Source organism: Bufo gargarizans, chromosome 3, assembly GCF_014858855.1.
Source record: "Bufo gargarizans isolate SCDJY-AF-19 chromosome 3, ASM1485885v1, whole genome shotgun sequence".
NCBI classification, from domain to species: Eukaryota; Metazoa; Chordata; class Amphibia; order Anura; family Bufonidae; genus Bufo; species Bufo gargarizans.
In genome coordinates, this window is record NC_058082.1 from 426,030,469 (window position 1) to 426,048,388 (window position 17,920).

The window sequence follows — 17,920 nt, forward strand, 5'->3', positions numbered from 1 at the left end:
AGTAACGGAACAACAGAGTCTGGATTCCTTAACAACGTTCTATACACTACATGATTTTAAACCACACTATGTCTAGTGGAGTGTAACCTATGGGAAGGGCCTCTCTGTGTGCGGCCACACCCATTGTAAATTCAAGGGTTAACAAATATACACCCTATACTTTACATAGCATTGATCTGCCGAAAGCACACAATTCAAGCGACAGGCAGAATGGAATTATTTCATGCATTGTCTAGCAAATGGTTAAAAACCAAAAGGCACAAATATCTTGTACTACAGTCTTCCTGCAAAATTGTCTGGTGTGCTTTTGGCAGTAAAGTAGACAAATGATGGATGACCAGGCGCAACTCTGTCTGAAAACGGCTTGCCATCACTGCACCATGTCCATGGTTGCTTAAACTAAATTATATTGGCAATGGGGAATACTAACCATACCAGAGCATCATTTGGGGTGGGGGCAGTACTAACACTAATTTTTAACATAAACAGTGTTTCTACCCTTTGGAAAATGCAGATAGTCATGTGCAAGGTTAGAAATCTGCGAGCAATAGGCATTATGTGAACGTTACAAGGAAATCTAAGGGGTTGGCAGCAGCACAATCCCCTAAAAAAGTGAACAGACTGGGATATAGACTTCTAATAGGGTGGTACACGCTGCTAGAGAACCTGACAGAGTGACCCAATTCGTTCACACACTCCTAAACACAAACGAATACACCTGTATTTGTGGAAAATTGTCTTGAAGCCAAAAAAGGCATGTAACAGCCTGCAGTAACATGGCTGAGTGACTGACTGAAAACACAATTTTAAACAAACTACAGGCGAATGGCGACGAATCATGGGGTGTCTGGAGCCCTTTAGATGAACACACGTTTTAAAGCTGCTAAAATAAACCTAACCCAAAAAAAAAGAATCATATGTCGCAGGTTTTCAAGAGGTTAAATAACAAAAAACACCCCCCAAGAAAAATAGGATTTAAAAAGAAGGTGACTTCAGGAAACAGTAGCACATGTCTCACAGCAGCCATTTTCTAGCACATGTTCCCCCTGACACAAGCACTGCACATGACGAGGGTATTGGTTACTCCCGTTCGCCACCTCTTATTCAATATAAAACCCACCTCCAACTACCCTTTTAACACCATTACACTTCCCCCCATTGAGCCTATAACCAATAAAACACAGACCACCGACTGGAATGTAATGGCCACAGCAGCCGTTTATTAAATAACAAAAATACAACATAACATATATAATACTGTAAACCCCAATGGGGGGAGGTCCTTGAAGCCCCAAAACATCGAGCTGCCGAACCAGGGTGAGCCATTCTTGCCTCCAGCCGTAACGCCCAGATCGAAGGCACCACCGAATGACCCCCCCTCGATTCACCACAACCACTCGGTCCACCTGGGAGTCCAGCCCCCACCGTGGGGCCCCCCCAATTGTCCTCAGCTTCTACCATGACCAACTCCAAGGACCCCCCCCCACCGCCACAAGCCGCCGTGACATGACCCACCACACAAGACCGTACCCCCGAACCAAACCCCAATCCAAGACGCACTCCAACAAAAAAGGGGACGGGTGGGCGGGAGCTTCTTCTCCACCTAAAATGGCTCCCTGACCTTCTCCTCTCACCCTATTTAACCCCCTTAACTCCACCCCCCAGCTCAAGCTACCTATCCTAACCTCCGTCCCTACCTATAGCCCTCCCCTTCACCTAAACTGACCCAACCCTCCCCTCCAGCTCACTAAACCAAACCCTAGTCATGTAGGCCTTCCCTAAAGGGGGCTACGCCCCCCCTCAGTCCGGCCATTGCTTGACGAGGGTATTGGTTACTCCCGTTCGCCACCTCTTATTCAATATAAAACCCACCTCCAACTACCCTTTTAACACCATTACACTTCCCCCCATTGAGCCTATAACCAATAAAACACAGACCACCGACTGGAATGTAATGGCCACAGCAGCCGTTTATTAAATAACAAAAATACAACATAACATATATAATACTGTAAACCCCAATGGGGGGAGGTCCTTGAAGCCCCAAAACATCGAGCTGCCGAACCAGGGTGAGCCATTCTTGCCTCCAGCCGTAACGCCCAGCTCGAAGGCACCACCGAATGACCCCCCCTCGATTCACCACAACCACTCGGTCCACCTGGGAGTCCAGCCCCCACCGTGCGGCCCCCCCAATTGTCCTCAGCTTCTACCATGACCAACTCCAAGGACCCCCCCCCACCGCCATCAACGCACGGACTTGACCACCTCAACTCCGGGCGTTCCTCCACAACCCCAGGGCCACCTCAATGCCTTCCTGCAGCGCCAAACTCCACATGTCCAATCCCACAGCATTCAAATGCACACCATCCGACCTCCAATAGGCCCCCACTCCAGCCTCCAACTCCCTGTGCCTAACCACCACGGCCCCGTTCCTAGCCATGAAACGCCCAACCGCCCGATTGACCTTCACCCTCGCCCTATTCACCGCCTCCACGGACCGCGCCCCCCTCCACACCTGCCGAGGAACAATGTCCGACCAAACCATGACCATACCCGGGAACAACGACCATAACCGCAAACAATCCCATTTAACCTCCTTGATCAGCTCCCGAATCGGCCTCGCCGCTAAATCATTGCCCCCCGCATGGACCACCAACACATCCGGCGCCCTATCCATCCGCACAAACCTATGCACCTCAGGCAACACTCCCTTCCACACCATACCCCGCCTCCCAATCCATCTTACCACCGCAGCCTCTCTATCAAAACCGAGCTGCTGGCCGTCCGGCCGAACCGCTGCCCGGACGGCCCCCCAGAAGACGTATGAGTGCCCCAGAATCCACACCAGAGCGGGCGCCGCACCTGCAACAAAAGAAAACAAAAGAACAATACCACAACCTCACACTGATATACCAACTCATCACACCCGGCTATAACCGATCCAAACGAACATAGGACTTAAACCTCGCCGACTCCCAACGCCCAATCCGCTTAATGACCTCCTCGCCCAAGCCCCACCTAGCAGCCTCCGTCGCCGCACCAATCCTAAAGGAGTGGCTAGAGTAACCCTCCTTCTCCACCCCCGCCCGGATCAAACATTTAGAAAAAACCGCCGAGAACTGAAACCGAGACAAAAAGGAACCATCCGCATGCACCAACAAGGGGGACGCCACCCCCCCAGCCCCCAACCCATACTCCCGTAAACAACGAACCGGGCACATGTCGCAACCGTCAATCTGGAAAAGTACCACCTTCCGACCCCGCCCCATCGTATCCGTTTTTGACCGCCGGATGACAAACTCCACTCTGTCCACAAACAACTCCACATCCCCTCTGCACAAGCCCCCCGCCCGACTCACCGAAGGACAGACTAACTCCCCCACCCGCATAGCACCAAAGAACGCCAACGAGAAAGCCAACCGGAACAACCGCGCTTCCCCTTCCGACCGGCAAACCCCCCTCAACTGACGCCCCAACTGAATCAACAAACCAAACGAAACCGGCCTTCTCCCATCCACCCCCGCACCCAACCTCCGCCACCCTTTCAGCGCCTGCACCACGAGAAACGCCTTCGTGACATCCACCAACCTCCGCGCCTTAAAACCGAAAGCCAACCCCGCCATGTAACCATTGACTTTGCTGACCGACCAACCCTGCTCCCTGCCATGACCCAAAAACATTAACAACGCCAATTCCGGCTCCTCAGCTCCCCCCCCCAACACCGCACACCAATCCTCCCAGGCCCTCCACGCCCTCATATACAAGTCCCACGTACCCGGAGCTAGGGACGCCCGAACAAGCCCCATTAACGTTCCTCCAACAGCTCCCACAGGCAATTCGGACACTCCAGACCCACCGCGTCCGCTTCCGGGACCAACTGCCGAAAACGAGTCCACTGCGAACGAGAAAGGGCGTCAGCGATACAATTCTCCACCCCAGGCACATGCACCGCCACAACCCAGGCATTAAGCGACAAGCACTCCAACACCAACCGCTGCAGCAGCCGCACCACCAACGGCGACGATGCCGACAGGCCGTTAATAGCCTGAACCACCCCCAAGTTGTCACAATGGAACCGCACCTTCCGGTCCCGGAAACGCTCCCCCCACAACAAAACCGCCAACACAATGGGAAACAATTCCAACAGAGCCAAATTCCGCACCCAACCCCGCTCAACCCAGGCTTCCGGCCAAACCCCCGCACACCACTGACCGCCACAGAAAACCCCAAAACCTGCCCCCCCCGCCGCATCAGTGAATAACTCAAAATCAAAAGCCTCCACCACTCCCCCCATAAACAGCGAGCGACCGTTGTACTGGTCCAGAAAAGAATTCCAAACCCGTAAGTCCGCCCGCTGCTCCCTCCCCAACCGAATAAAGTGATGCGGAACCACCACCCCCGCAGTCGCCTGCGCCAACCGCCTACAGAACACGCGACCCATGGGCATTATCCGACACGCGAAATTAAGCTTCCCTAAAAGCGATTGAATCTCCCTCAACTGCAACTTCTTTACCCGAATCGCCCTCGCCACCAACATCTTCAGATCCTCCAGCTTATCCCCCGGCAACCGACACTCCATTCTCACTGAATCAATCACTATGCCCAGGAAACTCAATTCCGTCACCGGCCCCACCGTTTTACCTTCCGCCAACGGAACCCCAAACCTCCTAAAAACAGAGCCCAACGTTTCCAACAACAACGCGCAAACCCGTGAACCAGGGGGGCCAATACACAAAAAATCGTCCAGATAATGAATCAGCGAATCACAACCCGACGAGTCCACAACCGCCCACTCCAGAAAAGAGCTGAACGTTTCGAAGTAAGCGCACGACAGCGAACACCCCATGGGTAAACAACGATCCACGAAAAACCCCCCATCCCAAAAACACCCCAACAAATGCTGACAGTCCGGATGAACCGGTAACAACCGAAACGCCGCCTCAATGTCAGTCTTCGCCATCAACGCCCCCGCCCCGAAACGCCTCACCCAACCCACTGCCGCATCAAACGACGTATAAACTACTGAACAAACTGCCGGGTCAATCCCATCATTAACCGAAGAGCCCTTCGGAAACGACAGATGATGTATAAGGCGAAATTTATTCGCCTCCTTCTTGGGCACGACCCCCAACGGCGACACCCTCAAATTGTCAACAGGCGGCATCAAAAAAGGACCCGCCATCCGCCCAAGCAGCACCTCCTTCCCCAACTTTTCCCCCACCACCTCATGATGCTCCCTAGCCGACCGCAAATTCTTCGTAACCAAAACCGCCCCCCCCGGCACAAACGGAATTCTAAAACCTTCCGCAAAACCCAAACTCAACAAGCTCGCGGCCTCCCTATTGGGGTACCTATCTAAGTAAGGCTGCATCCTTCCCAGCCGCACCGGCGTCACCCCCTTTTCCAGCACTATCACCCCCTCTCCCACCGGGTCCAGCCTGCCTGCCCCCCCTAAAACACTGCGCAGCCCCATGAGCCCCCCCACAGCCTGAACATTCGTGCTTAAATTTACATTTTGCACCGAACCTACAGTTTCCTTCATTGAAGGCAAAACACAGCCCCCTCGCCGAGGCAACCGCCGTACCGCCCGCTCCCCCACTACTTCCGTCCCCCCGAAAGGACTGCACCGCACGCACCGGAGCCGTAACCTTCAACCACAAGGCGATGTCCTTATGGTCCCACCGCATCTCAGGGCGCACCGCTTTCCGCTGCTGGAATTGCTCGTCATAACGCAACCAGGCAACCCCCCCGTACACCCTATACGCCTCACCGATCGCGTCCAAATAGCAAAACAACCCAGAACACGCCTCCGGCGCCTTTTCCCCAATCACACTTGCCAATATCGCAAACGCCTGCAGCCAATTTGCAAACGTTCTCGGTATCAGCCTATAACGACGCGTTTCTTCCTCCTCCCTCTTACCGTCCTCCTTCCGCACCCTATCCAAATTAAACCGCTCCAATGGGAGCAGGGAGAAAATCTCCACATACTCCCCCTTCCAGATCCTTTCCCTCACCTCAGACTTCAAATGCGCCCCCAACGGGCCCTCAAAACAAACATAAACCTCCCCTTTCGCTTTGTCATCCACCCGAACAGCCTCCTCCTCCCCCTCAGTCCCCGCCTGCGTTTGCACCGACACCCCGACGCCCGGCAACCCCCGCTGCTGCTGTTCCCCCGACGACCCCGCGCCCGCAGCCCCACCTTGCACCCCCCAGGCCTGCAACGGGGTCCCCGCACTCAAACCCCAACTCGCCACCAGTCCCGCCAAACCCCCCAACAACTGACCCAAACCCCTACTCAAATCTAACTGGGAGTCGCCCCCCACCCCGGCCCCCACACCCTGCACTACCTGCGCAAGCGTTCCCCATGAACTCTCACCTGGCTGCCTGGGTGCTGTGTCCCCACCAGCCGCAAGTCCGGACTCCAGTCGATCACTCCTCCGCGACGAACCGTCACCATCCCGCTGTCCCCCGATCCCGCTAGGACCCGGGACATCCTCCTCCGGATAGACCAAGACGCCGAACCGCTCCTCTTCACCCTGCCTCCCGGCAGGGCAGGAATGCACCCCGCAGCAGGACCCCTCAGAACAGCTCCTGGGACTGGCCGTCACCTGTCCCCTGGCCCCACACGGACCAGGGACGCCGGGGTTAACCGCAGGGCTCTGTGCACTCCTGGGGGCGGAGCTTCCCTCATCGCCGGCATCCTGAGGCCTGCTGCCACCACCGGACCGTCCTGCAGCAGCCCCGCGCTGACCAACGGACCGCCCACGTCGAGGGGCCGCCTCTGTGCCCAGAGTTACAGAGGCGCCCGCAGTGCCAGGTCCCGCTCCCCCGCCGACCTCACACGCTGGCGAAGATGGCCGCGACCGGCCACCCGCAAGGCTCCGCCTACCGGGAGGATTCCTCCCACGTCGGGGCCTGGAAGAAGCAGATGACAGAGGCGCCCGACGTGGAGGGTCCCGCGAGGGGCTCCTAATGCGGCGCTGAGCCCGAGGGGGGGAAGCCGATGGCGACAGGCGCACCGGCGGCCTGGCCCGCCGCGGCCGTAACGCCCGATGTGGAGGCAAAACAGGCGCCTCCACCGACCCCCTCAGCAACGTCCGGATCCGCTCCTGGGCCCACGCTGGGCCTCTCACCTCCGCTGCCGCCCGCAACTCCTCCAGCATGGCTTCCAGCTGCTCCATCCCGCGATAAGCTAGCTAAGCTTCTTCTCCACCTAAAATGGCTCCCTGACCTTCTCCTCTCACCCTATTTAACCCCCTTAACTCCACCCCCCAGCTCAAGCTACCTATCCTAACCTCCGTCCCTACCTATAGCCCTCCCCTTCACCTAAACTGACCCAACCCTCCCCTCCAGCTCACTAAACCAAACCCTAGTCATGTAGGCCTCCCCTAAAGGGGGCTACGCCCCCCCTCAGTCCGGCCATTGCTTTACTGGTGAAACTTTACAAGTACTATACTGCTTACCTCAACGTGACGATGAGCCTTTCCTCCGGAGTAATGCTGCGCCTCATATTGGTGTCCATAAAGGTAAGGACAGTACGTAGAGACGACAGCAAGCGATCAAATGTACCCACTGACATCCGACAGAAGGCAAAGAACTTCTCTGGATGCAGCCGCAGATCTTGGTAGAGGGTATGGAAGTGTCCTTTCCGGTAGCGTTGGGAAACAATCGGATGGACCCAAAAACGTCGCCTTCTAGTCGGTTCATCATTCAACAAACCCCATTGCCGAGAAATGAGCCAATGCACTAAGACCTCTTCCTCTGAATCAGACATGGTGATACAGCAAAGAGAGCAGCCAAATAACCTCTGTACTCTGAAAAGACTGCAGAAAATGGCCACCAATGCATACTCAGGTGCCCCTGATTTATACCAGTATCCTGGGTGGAGATATTAAAATGCCATTTTTTTCACCATTCCAGGATTTTTGACGGGCCGCAAAAAAACGGTAACACGGACACACGGAAGCGCAACGGAAGCAAAAACGGCCACGGATCACGGAACAACAGAACCACGTTTTGCGGGACGCAAAAAAATACTGTCGTGTGCATGAGGCCTTATAGCTGCTACACAGAGAGGATCCGTTGTGTGTCTCATTTTACCTTCCTTCTGACAGATCAGAAGAAGTGTCAAATAAATGATGATGTCAGCCAAGCCAAAAAGGCTAAATAGTGGCCCAGTCATAAAGTGGGGAGGGTGGGAACAGCATGAGAAGACCACAGAGTGGCCCTATGACATAGTGGTGAGGTGGAAGCAGCATGATGAGACCACAGAGTGGCCAAATGACAAAGTCTGGAGGTGGCGGCAGCATTAGGAGGACACAGAGTGGCAAGGTGACATAGAGTGGAGGTAGTAGCAGCATGACTGTCATGGTCTTACCTCCTTGCTGTTCCCTTCGTTTGACATGTGCTGGCGGCCATCTTGGTTTCTGGGTTTTCTTGTAGCCTCCCACCCTGCGGCTCCTCCTTCCCACTGGGAGGAGCTGGATGCCCAGCTCATATATATAGGAGGTCTGTGGCTTCAGTTCCTTGCTTGGTCCTCCTGTGTTCACATGCTTCCAAGACTGCTGCTGCTTCTGGTTCCTGATCCTGGCCTCGTCTGACTACCCCGTTGGTTCCTGATTCCGGCTTCGTCTGACTACCCCGTTGGTTCCTGATTCCGGCTTCGTCTGACTACCCCGTTGGTTCCTGTTCCTGGCTTCGTCTGACTACCCTTCTGGTTCCTGACCTCTGTCTCCGCAAGACCCTGCTTCGGTTTAGCCATCCGTTCGGACTTTGCTTACGGCTTGCTCTTCAATAAAACCTTCTTATTTTCCACTTATCTCTTGTTGTACGTCTGGTTCATGGTTCCATGACATTAGGACCAAGCCATGAATTCTGACGGTACAGGGCCACCCTCGCTACCTACGCTGGTTGCCAGACTTGATCAGCAGGATCACCTGTTGGGTCGGTTCGCTGTGGCGTTGCAAACCCTGCTTGAACGCACGGCTCATTTAGCTTCCGTTGCCGATGGGTCGGTTGTCGCTCCTGGGCCCGCTCCTACTGCCGCTCCGGTTGTTGCGCCAGAGTCTACCCTGACACCTGTTGCTGCGCCTGTGGTGTTTCAGGGTATGACCGGTTCTGCCCCCCTTCCACAGCGCTTTGGGGGAGAGCCAACTCAGTGCCGAGGTTTCCTTAACCAGGTGGGCATTTACTTTGAGTTGCTGCCACATGCCTTTCCTACTGAGAGATCAAGGGTGGGCTTCTTGATCTCGCTGCTCTCGGACAAGGCCTTGGCCTGGGCCAGCCCTTTATGGGAGAACAACAATCCGGTGGTTGCCGAGTTTTCCGGTTTTGTTGCTTCTCTTCGGAAGGTATTCGATGTGCCGGCTCGTGCTGCCTCTGCTGCGAAGCTCCTTATGTCCATCAGACAGGGTTCACGATCCGTAGCTGATAGAGTTGAGCGAACACCTGGATGTTCGGGTTCGAGAAGTTCGGCCGAACATCCCGGAAATGTTCGGGTTCGGGATCCGAACCCGATCCGAACTTCGTCCCGAACCCGAACCCCATTGAAGTCAATGGGGACCCGAACTTTTCGGCACTAAAAAGGCTGTAAAACAGCCCAGGAAAGAGCTAGAGGGCTGCAAAAGGCAGCAACATGTAGGTAAATCCCCTGCAAACAAATGTGGATAGGGAAATGAATTAAAATAAAAATTAAATAAATAAAAATTAACCAAAATCAATTGGAGAGAGGTTCCATAGCAGAGAATCTGGCTTCCCGTCACCCACCACTGGAACAGTCCATTCTCAGATATTTAGGCCCCGGCACCCAGGCAGAGGAGAGAGGTCCCGTAACAGAGAATCTGTCTTCATGTCAGCAGAGAATTAGTCTGCATGTCATAGCAGAGAATGAGGCTTCACGTCAGCCACCACTGCAACAGTCCATTGGCATATATTTAGGCCCAGCACCCAGGCAGAGGAGGGAGGTCCCGTAACAGAGAATCTGTCTTCATGTCAGCAGAGAATTAGTCTGCATGTCATAGCAGAGAATGAGGCTTCACGTCAGCCACCACTGCAACAGTCCATTGGCATATATTTAGGCCCAGCACACACACAGGCAGAGGAGAGAGGTCCCGTAACAGAGAATCTGGCTTCATGTCAGCAGAGAATCAGTCTGCATGTCATAGCAGAGAATGAGGCTTCACGTCAGCCACCACTGCAACAGTCCATTGGCATATATTTAGGCCCAGCACACACACAGGCAGAGGAGAGAGGTCCCGTAACAGAGAATCTGGCTTCATGTCAGCAGAGAATCAGTCTGCATGTCATAGCAGAGAATGAGGCTTCACGTCAGCCACCACTGCAACAGTCCATTGGCATATATTTAGGCCCAGCACCCAGGCAGAGGAGGGAGGTCCCGTAACAGAGAATCTGTCTTCATGTCAGCAGAGAATTAGTCTGCATGTCATAGCAGAGAATGAGGCTTCACGTCAGCCACCACTGCAACAGTCCATTGGCATATATTTAGGCCCAGCACACACACAGGCAGAGGAGAGAGGTCCCGTAACAGAGAATCTGGCTTCATGTCAGCAGAGAATCAGTCTGCATGTCATAGCAGAGAATGAGGCTTCACGTCAGCCACCACTGCAACAGTCCATTGGCATATATTTAGGCCCAGCACACACACAGGCAGAGGAGAGAGGTCCCGTAACAGAGAATCTGGCTTCATGTCAGCAGAGAATCAGTCTGCATGTCATAGCAGAGAATGAGGCTTCACGTCAGCCACCACTGCAACAGTCCATTGGCATATATTTAGGCCCAGCACCCAGGCAGAGGAGGGAGGTCCCGTAACAGAGAATCTGTCTTCATGTCAGCAGAGAATTAGTCTGCATGTCATAGCAGAGAATGAGGCTTCACGTCAGCCACCACTGCAACAGTCCATTGGCATATATTTAGGCCCAGCACCCAGGCAGAGGAGGGAGGTCCCGTAACAGAGAATCTGTCTTCATGTCAGCAGAGAATTAGTCTGCATGTCATAGCAGAGAATGAGGCTTCACGTCAGCCACCACTGGAACAGTCCATTCTCAGATATTTAGGCCCCGGCACCCAGGCAGAGGAGAGAGGTCCCGTAACAGAGAATCTGTCTTCATGTCAGCAGAGAATTAGTCTGCATGTCATAGCAGAGAATGAGGCTTCACGTCAGCCACCACTGCAACAGTCCATTGGCATATATTTAGGCCCAGCACCCAGGCAGAGGAGAGAGGTCCCGTAACAGACAATCTGGCTTCATGTCAGCAGAGAATCAGTCTGCATGTCATAGCAGAGAATCAGGCTTCACGTCACCCACCACTGCAACAGTCCATTGTCATAAATTTAGGCCCAGCACTAGTGTTGAGCGGCATGTCCCATATTCGAATTCGCGAAATTTTGTGAATATTCGAAAGAATATTCGTAAAATATTCGCGATTATTCAAATTCGTTATTATTTCGCATATGCGATAATTCGAATTATCGCATAATACATATGCTATGCAAAATTCACATGTGCGCTAATGAAATCGCCTTACGAAGATTCGCAACTCAATTCAATCACTAATGTATGAATGCAATGCCCTTTGCCTCTGTTCTGGGACAAGTGTAGATATTCGCATGTGCGCTAATAAAATCGCCTTACGAAGATTCGCACCTCAATCACTTTCTAGGGAATGTGAGACTTTTGGGAATCAATCGAGATACAGTGGGGGGTGATGACAGTAGTTGACAGAGTACAGATCAATGTAATCTGTAAGGTGGAAAGTAAAATAAAAAATACGAATATTCGTAAATCGACTTTTACGAAGTTCTACGTATTCGCGAATATGGTGCTATACTATATGAATGCACAGGCCTTTGCCTCTCTGTTCTGGGGACAAGTGTAGATATTTGCATTTGCGTTAATAAAATCGCCTTACGAAGATTCGCAGCTCAATTCAATCACTAATGTATGAATGCAAAGCCCTTTGCCTCTGTTCTGGGACAAGTGTAGATATTCGCATGTGCGCTAATAAAATCGCCTTACGAAGATTCGCAACTCAATTCACTAATGTATGAATGCAAAGCCCTTTGCCTCTGTTCTGGGACGTGCCGATATTCGCATGTGCGCTAATAAAATCGCCTTACGAAGATTCGCGCCTCAATCACTTTCTAGGCAATGTGAGTAAGATCTGAGCTGTTGGACCTTTGGGAAACAATCAATTATATGTGTACTGTAATTTTGTGGGGGGGGGGGGGAAACAAAAAACGAATATTCGTTTTTACGAATATATAGCACTATATTCGAAATATTCGCGAAATCGCGAAGTTGCGATATTCGCGAAAAAAATTTGCTTTTCGAATATTCGCGCTCAACACTACCCAGCACCCAGGCAGAGGAGAGAGGTCCCGTAACAGAGAATCTGGCTTCATGTCAGCAGAGAATCAGTCTTCATATCATAGCAGAGAATCAGGCTTCACGTCACCCACCACTGTAAGAGTCAATTTTCATAAATTTAGGCCCAGAACCCAGGCAGAGGAGAAAGGTCCCGTAACAGACAATCTGGCTTCATGTCAGCAGAGAATCAGTCTTCATATCATAGCAGAGAATCAGGCTTCACGTCACCCACCACTGCAACAGTCAATTGTCATAAATTTAGGCCCAGCACCCAGGCAGAGGAGAGAGCTCCCGTAACAGAGGATCTGGCTTCATGTCAGCAGAGAATCAGTCTGCATGTCATAGCAGAGAATGAGGCTTCACGTCACCCACCACTGCAACAGTCCATTGGCATATATTTAGGCCTAGCACACAGGCAGAGCAGAGAGGTCCCGTAACAGACAATCTGGCTTCATGTCAGCAGAGAATCAGTCTGCATGTCATAGCAGAGAATGAGGCTTCACGTCACCCACCACTGCAACAGTCCATTGGCATATATTTAGGCCTAGCACACAGGCAGAGCAGAGAGGTCCCGTAACAGACAATCTGGCTTCATGTCAGCAGAGAATCAGTCTGCATGTCATAGCAGAGAATGAGGCTTCACGTCACCCACCACTGCAACAGTCCATTGGCATATATTTAGGCCTAGCACACAGGCAGAGCAGAGAGGTCCCGTAACAGACAATCTGGCTTCATGTCAGCAGAGAATCAGTCTGCATGTCATAGCAGAGAATGAGGCTTCACGTCACCCACCACTGCAACAGTCCATTGGCATATATTTAGGCCTAGCACACAGGCAGAGCAGAGAGGTCCCGTAACAGACAATCTGGCTTCATGTCAGCAGAGAATCAGTCTGCATGTCATAGCAGAGAATGAGGCTTCACGTCACCCACCACTGCAACAGTCCATTGGCATATATTTAGGCCTAGCACACAGGCAGAGCAGAGAGGTCCCGTAACAGACAATCTGGCTTCATGACAGCAGAGAATCAGTCTGCATGTCATAGCAGAGAATGAGGCTTCACGTCAGCCACCACTGCAACAGTCCATTGGCATATATTTAGGCCTAGCACACAGGCAGAGCAGAGAGGTCCCGTAACAGACAATCTGGCTTCATGACAGCAGAGAATCAGTCTGCATGTCATAGCAGAGAATCAGGCTTCACGTCAGCCACCACTGCAACAGTCCATTGTCATAAATTTAGGCCCAGCACCCAGGCAGAGGAGAGAGGTCCCGTAACAGAGAATCTGGCTTCATGTCAGCAGAGAATCAGTCTTCATATCATAGCAGAGAATCAGGCTTCACGTCACCCACCACTGTAAGAGTCAATTTTCATAAATTTAGGCCCAGAACCCAGGCAGAGGAGAAAGGTCCCGTAACAGACAATCTGGCTTCATGTCAGCAGAGAATCAGTCTTCATATCATAGCAGAGAATCAGGCTTCACGTCACCCACCACTGCAACAGTCCATTGGCATATATTTAGGCCTAGCACACAGGCAGAGGAGAGGTTCATTCAACTTTGGGTAGCCTCGCAATATAATGGTAAAATGAAAATAAAAATAGGATTGAATGAGGAAGTGCCCTGGAGTCCAATAATATATGGTTATGGGGAGGTAGTTAATGTCTAATCTGGACAAGGGACGGACAGGTCCTGTGGGATCCATGCCTGGTTCATTTTTATGAACGTCAGCTTGTCCACATTGGCTGTAGACAGGCGGCTGCGTTTGTCTGTAATGACGCCCCCTGCCGTGCTGAATACACGTTCAGACAAAACGCTGGCTGCCGGGCAGGCCAGCACCTCCAAGGCATAAAAGGCTAGCTCTGGCCACGTGGACAATTTAGAGACCCAGAAGTTGAATGGGGCCGAACCATCAGTCAGTACGTGGAGGGGTGTGCACACGTACTGTTCCACCATGTTAGTGAAATGTTGCCTCCTGCTAACACGTTGCGTATCAGGTGGTGGTGCAGTTAGCTGTGGCGTGTTGACAAAAGTTTTCCACATCTCTGCCATGCTAACCCTGCCCTCAGAGGAGCTGGCCGTGACACAGCTGCCTTGGCGACCTCTTGCTCCTCCTCTGCCTTGGCCTTGGGCTTCCACTTGTTCCCCTGTGACATTTGGGAATGCTCTCAGTAGCGTGTCTACCAACGTGCGCTTGTACTCGCGCATCTTCCTATCACGCTCCAGTGCAGGAAGTAAGGTGGGCACATTGTCTTTGTAGCGTGGATCCAGCAGGGTGGCAACCCAGTAGTCCGCACAGGTTAAAATGTGGGCAACTCTGCTGTCGTTGCGCAGGCACTGCAGCATGTAGTCGCTCATGTGTGCCAGGCTGCCCAGGGATAAGGACAAGCTGTCCTCTGTGGGAGGCGTATCGTCATCGTCCTGCCTTTCCCCCCAGCCACGCACCAGTGATGGACCCGAGCTGCGTTGGGTGCCACCCCGCTGTGACCATGCTTCATCCTCATCCTCCTCCACCTCCTCCTCATCCTCGTCCTCCTCGTCCTCCAGTAGTGGGCCCTGGCTGGCCACATTTGTACCTGGCCTCTGCTGTTGCCAAAAACCTCCCTCTGAGTCACTTCGAAGAGACTGGCCTGAAAGTGCTAAAAATGACCCCTCTTCCTCCTCCTCCTCCTCCTCCTCCTGGGCCACCTCCTCTTCCATCATCGCCCTAAGTGTTTTCTCAAGGAGACATAGAAGTGGTATTGTAACGCTGATAACGGTGTCATCGCCACTGGCCATGTTGGTGGAGTACTCGAAACAGCGCAACAGGGCACACAGGTCTCGCATGGAGGCCCAGTCATTGGTGGTGAAGTGGTGCTGTTCTGTAGTGCGACTGACCCGTGCGTGCTGCAGCTGAAACTCCACTATGGCCTGCTGCTGCTCGCACAGTCTGTCCAGCATGTGCAAGGTGGAGTTCCACCTGGTGGGCACGTCGCATATGAGGCGGTGAGCGGGAAGGCCGAAGTTACGCTGTAGCGCAGACAGGCGAGCAGCAGCAGGATGTGAACGCCGGAAGCGCGAACAGACGGCCCGCACTTTATGCAGCAGCTCTGACATGTCGGGGTAGTTGTGAATGAACTTCTGCACCACCAAATTCAGCACATGCGCCAAGCAAGGGATGTGCGTCAAATTGGCTAGTCCCAGAGCTGCAACGAGATTTCGCCCATTATCACACACCACCAGGCCGGGCTTGAGGCTCACCGGCAGCAACCACTCGTCGGTCTGTTGTTCTATACCCCGCCACAACTCCTGTGCGGTGTGGGGCCTGTCCCCCAAACATATGAGTTTCAGAATGGCCTGCTGACGTTTACCCCGGGCTGTGCTGAAGTTGGTGGTGAAGGTGTGTGGCTGACTGGATGAGCAGGTGGAAGAAGAGGAGGAGGAAGCCGAGAAGGAGGAGGTGGCAACAGGAGGCAAAGAATGTTGCCCTGCGATCCTTGGCGGCGGAAGGACGTGCGCCAAACAGCTCTCCGCCTGGGGCCCAGCTGCCACTACATTTACCCAGTGTGCAGTTAGGGAGATATAGCGTCCCTGGCCGTGCTTACTGGTCCACGTATCTGTGGTTAGGTGGACCTTGCTACAGATGGCGTTGCGCAGTGCACACTTGATTTTATCGGATACTTGGTTGTGCAGGGAAGGCACGGCTCTCTTGGAGAAGTAGTGCCGGCTGGGAACAACATACTGTGGGACAGCAAGCGACATGAGCTGTTTGAAGCTGTCTGTGTCCACCAGCCTAAATGACAGCATTTCATAGGCCAGTAGTTTAGAAATGCTGGCATTCAGGGCCAGGGATCGAGGGTGGCTAGGTGGGAATTTACGCTTTCTATCAAATGTTTGTGAGATGGAGAGCTGAACGCTGGCGTGTGACATGGTTGAGACGCTTGGTGACGGAGGTGGTGGTGGTGGTGTTGGTGGTACATCCCCTGTTTGCTGGGCGGCAGGTGCCAACGTTCCTCCAGAGGCGGAGGAAGAGGCCGAGGCGGCAGCAGCAGAATAGGCCGAGGCGGCAGCAGCAGAAGAGGTAGCAGGGGGAGCCTGAGTGACTTCCTTGGTTTTAAGGTGTTTACTCCACTGCAGTTCATGCTTTGCATGCAGGTGCCTGGTCATGCAGGTTGTGCTCAGGTTCAGAACGTTAATGCCTCGCTTCAGGCTCTGATGGCACAGCGTGCAAACCACTCGGGTCTTGTCGTCAGCACATTGTTTGAAGAAGTGCCATGCCAGGGAACTCCTTGAAGCTGCCTTTGGGGTGCTCGGTCCCAGATGGCGGCGGTCAGTAGCAGGCGGAGTCTCTTGGCGGCGGGTGTTCTGCTTTTGCCCACTGCTCCCTCTTTTGCTACGCTGTTGGCTCGGTCTCACCACTGCCTCTTCCTCCGAACTGTGAAAGTCAGTGGCACGACCTTCATTCCATGTGGGGTCTAGGACCTCATCGTCCCCTGCATCGTCTTCCACCCAGTCTTGATCCCTGACCTCCTGTTCAGTCTGCACACTGCAGAAAGACGCAGCAGTTGGCACCTGTGTTTCGTCATCATCAGAGACATGCTGAGGTGGTATTCCCATGTCCTCATCATCAGGAAACATAAGTGGTTGTGCGTCAGTGCATTCTATGTCTTTTACCGCTGGGGAAGGGCTAGGTGGATGCCCTTGGGAAACCCTGCCAGCGGAGTCTTCAAACAGCATAAGAGACTGCTGCATAACTTGAGGCTGAGACAGTTTCCCTGGTATGCATGGGGGTGATGTGACAGACTGATGGGGTTGGTTTTCAGGCGCCATCTGTGCGCTTTCTGCAGAAGACTGGGTGGGAGATAATGTGAACGTGCTGGATCCACTGTCGGCCACCCAATTGACTAATGCCTGTACCTGCTCAGGCCTTACCATCCTTAGAACGGCATTGGGCCCCACCATATATCGCTGTAAATTCTGGCGGCTACTGGGACCTGAGGTAGTTGGTACACTAGGACGTGTGGATGTGGCAGAACGGCCACGTCCTCTCCCAGCACCAGAGGGTCCACTAACACCACCACGACCATGTCCACGTCCGCGTCCCTTACTAGATGTTTTTCTCATTGTTATGGTTCACCACAACAACAAATATATTATTTGGCCCAATGTATTGTATTCAAATTCAGCGGGATATAAATTTGAGGCCTAGTATTTAGGCGCTGGGTGACCGGTATGGATTTAGTGACAGAATTAGACTTGGAAATGCACAGAAGCGGTGTGTGTGAAGTTATTCTGAATGACCCAATGTGCACCTTGAATATTATATACCCTTTTAGGGATAGATTTCAAATAGCTCTGATATAGCAGAAACCACTAAATTATGAAATTGCTAAATTGGGAATTGTACTTCAACCCAGAACAAAAAATGTGCTTTGACGGACACTAAATATCTTGCCCAGCAACAACAGTACAACGGTGGGTAACGAGAGATTTAGAGGGAATTAAATTTGAGGCCTAGTATTTAGGCGCTGGGTCACCGGTATGGATTTAGTGACAGA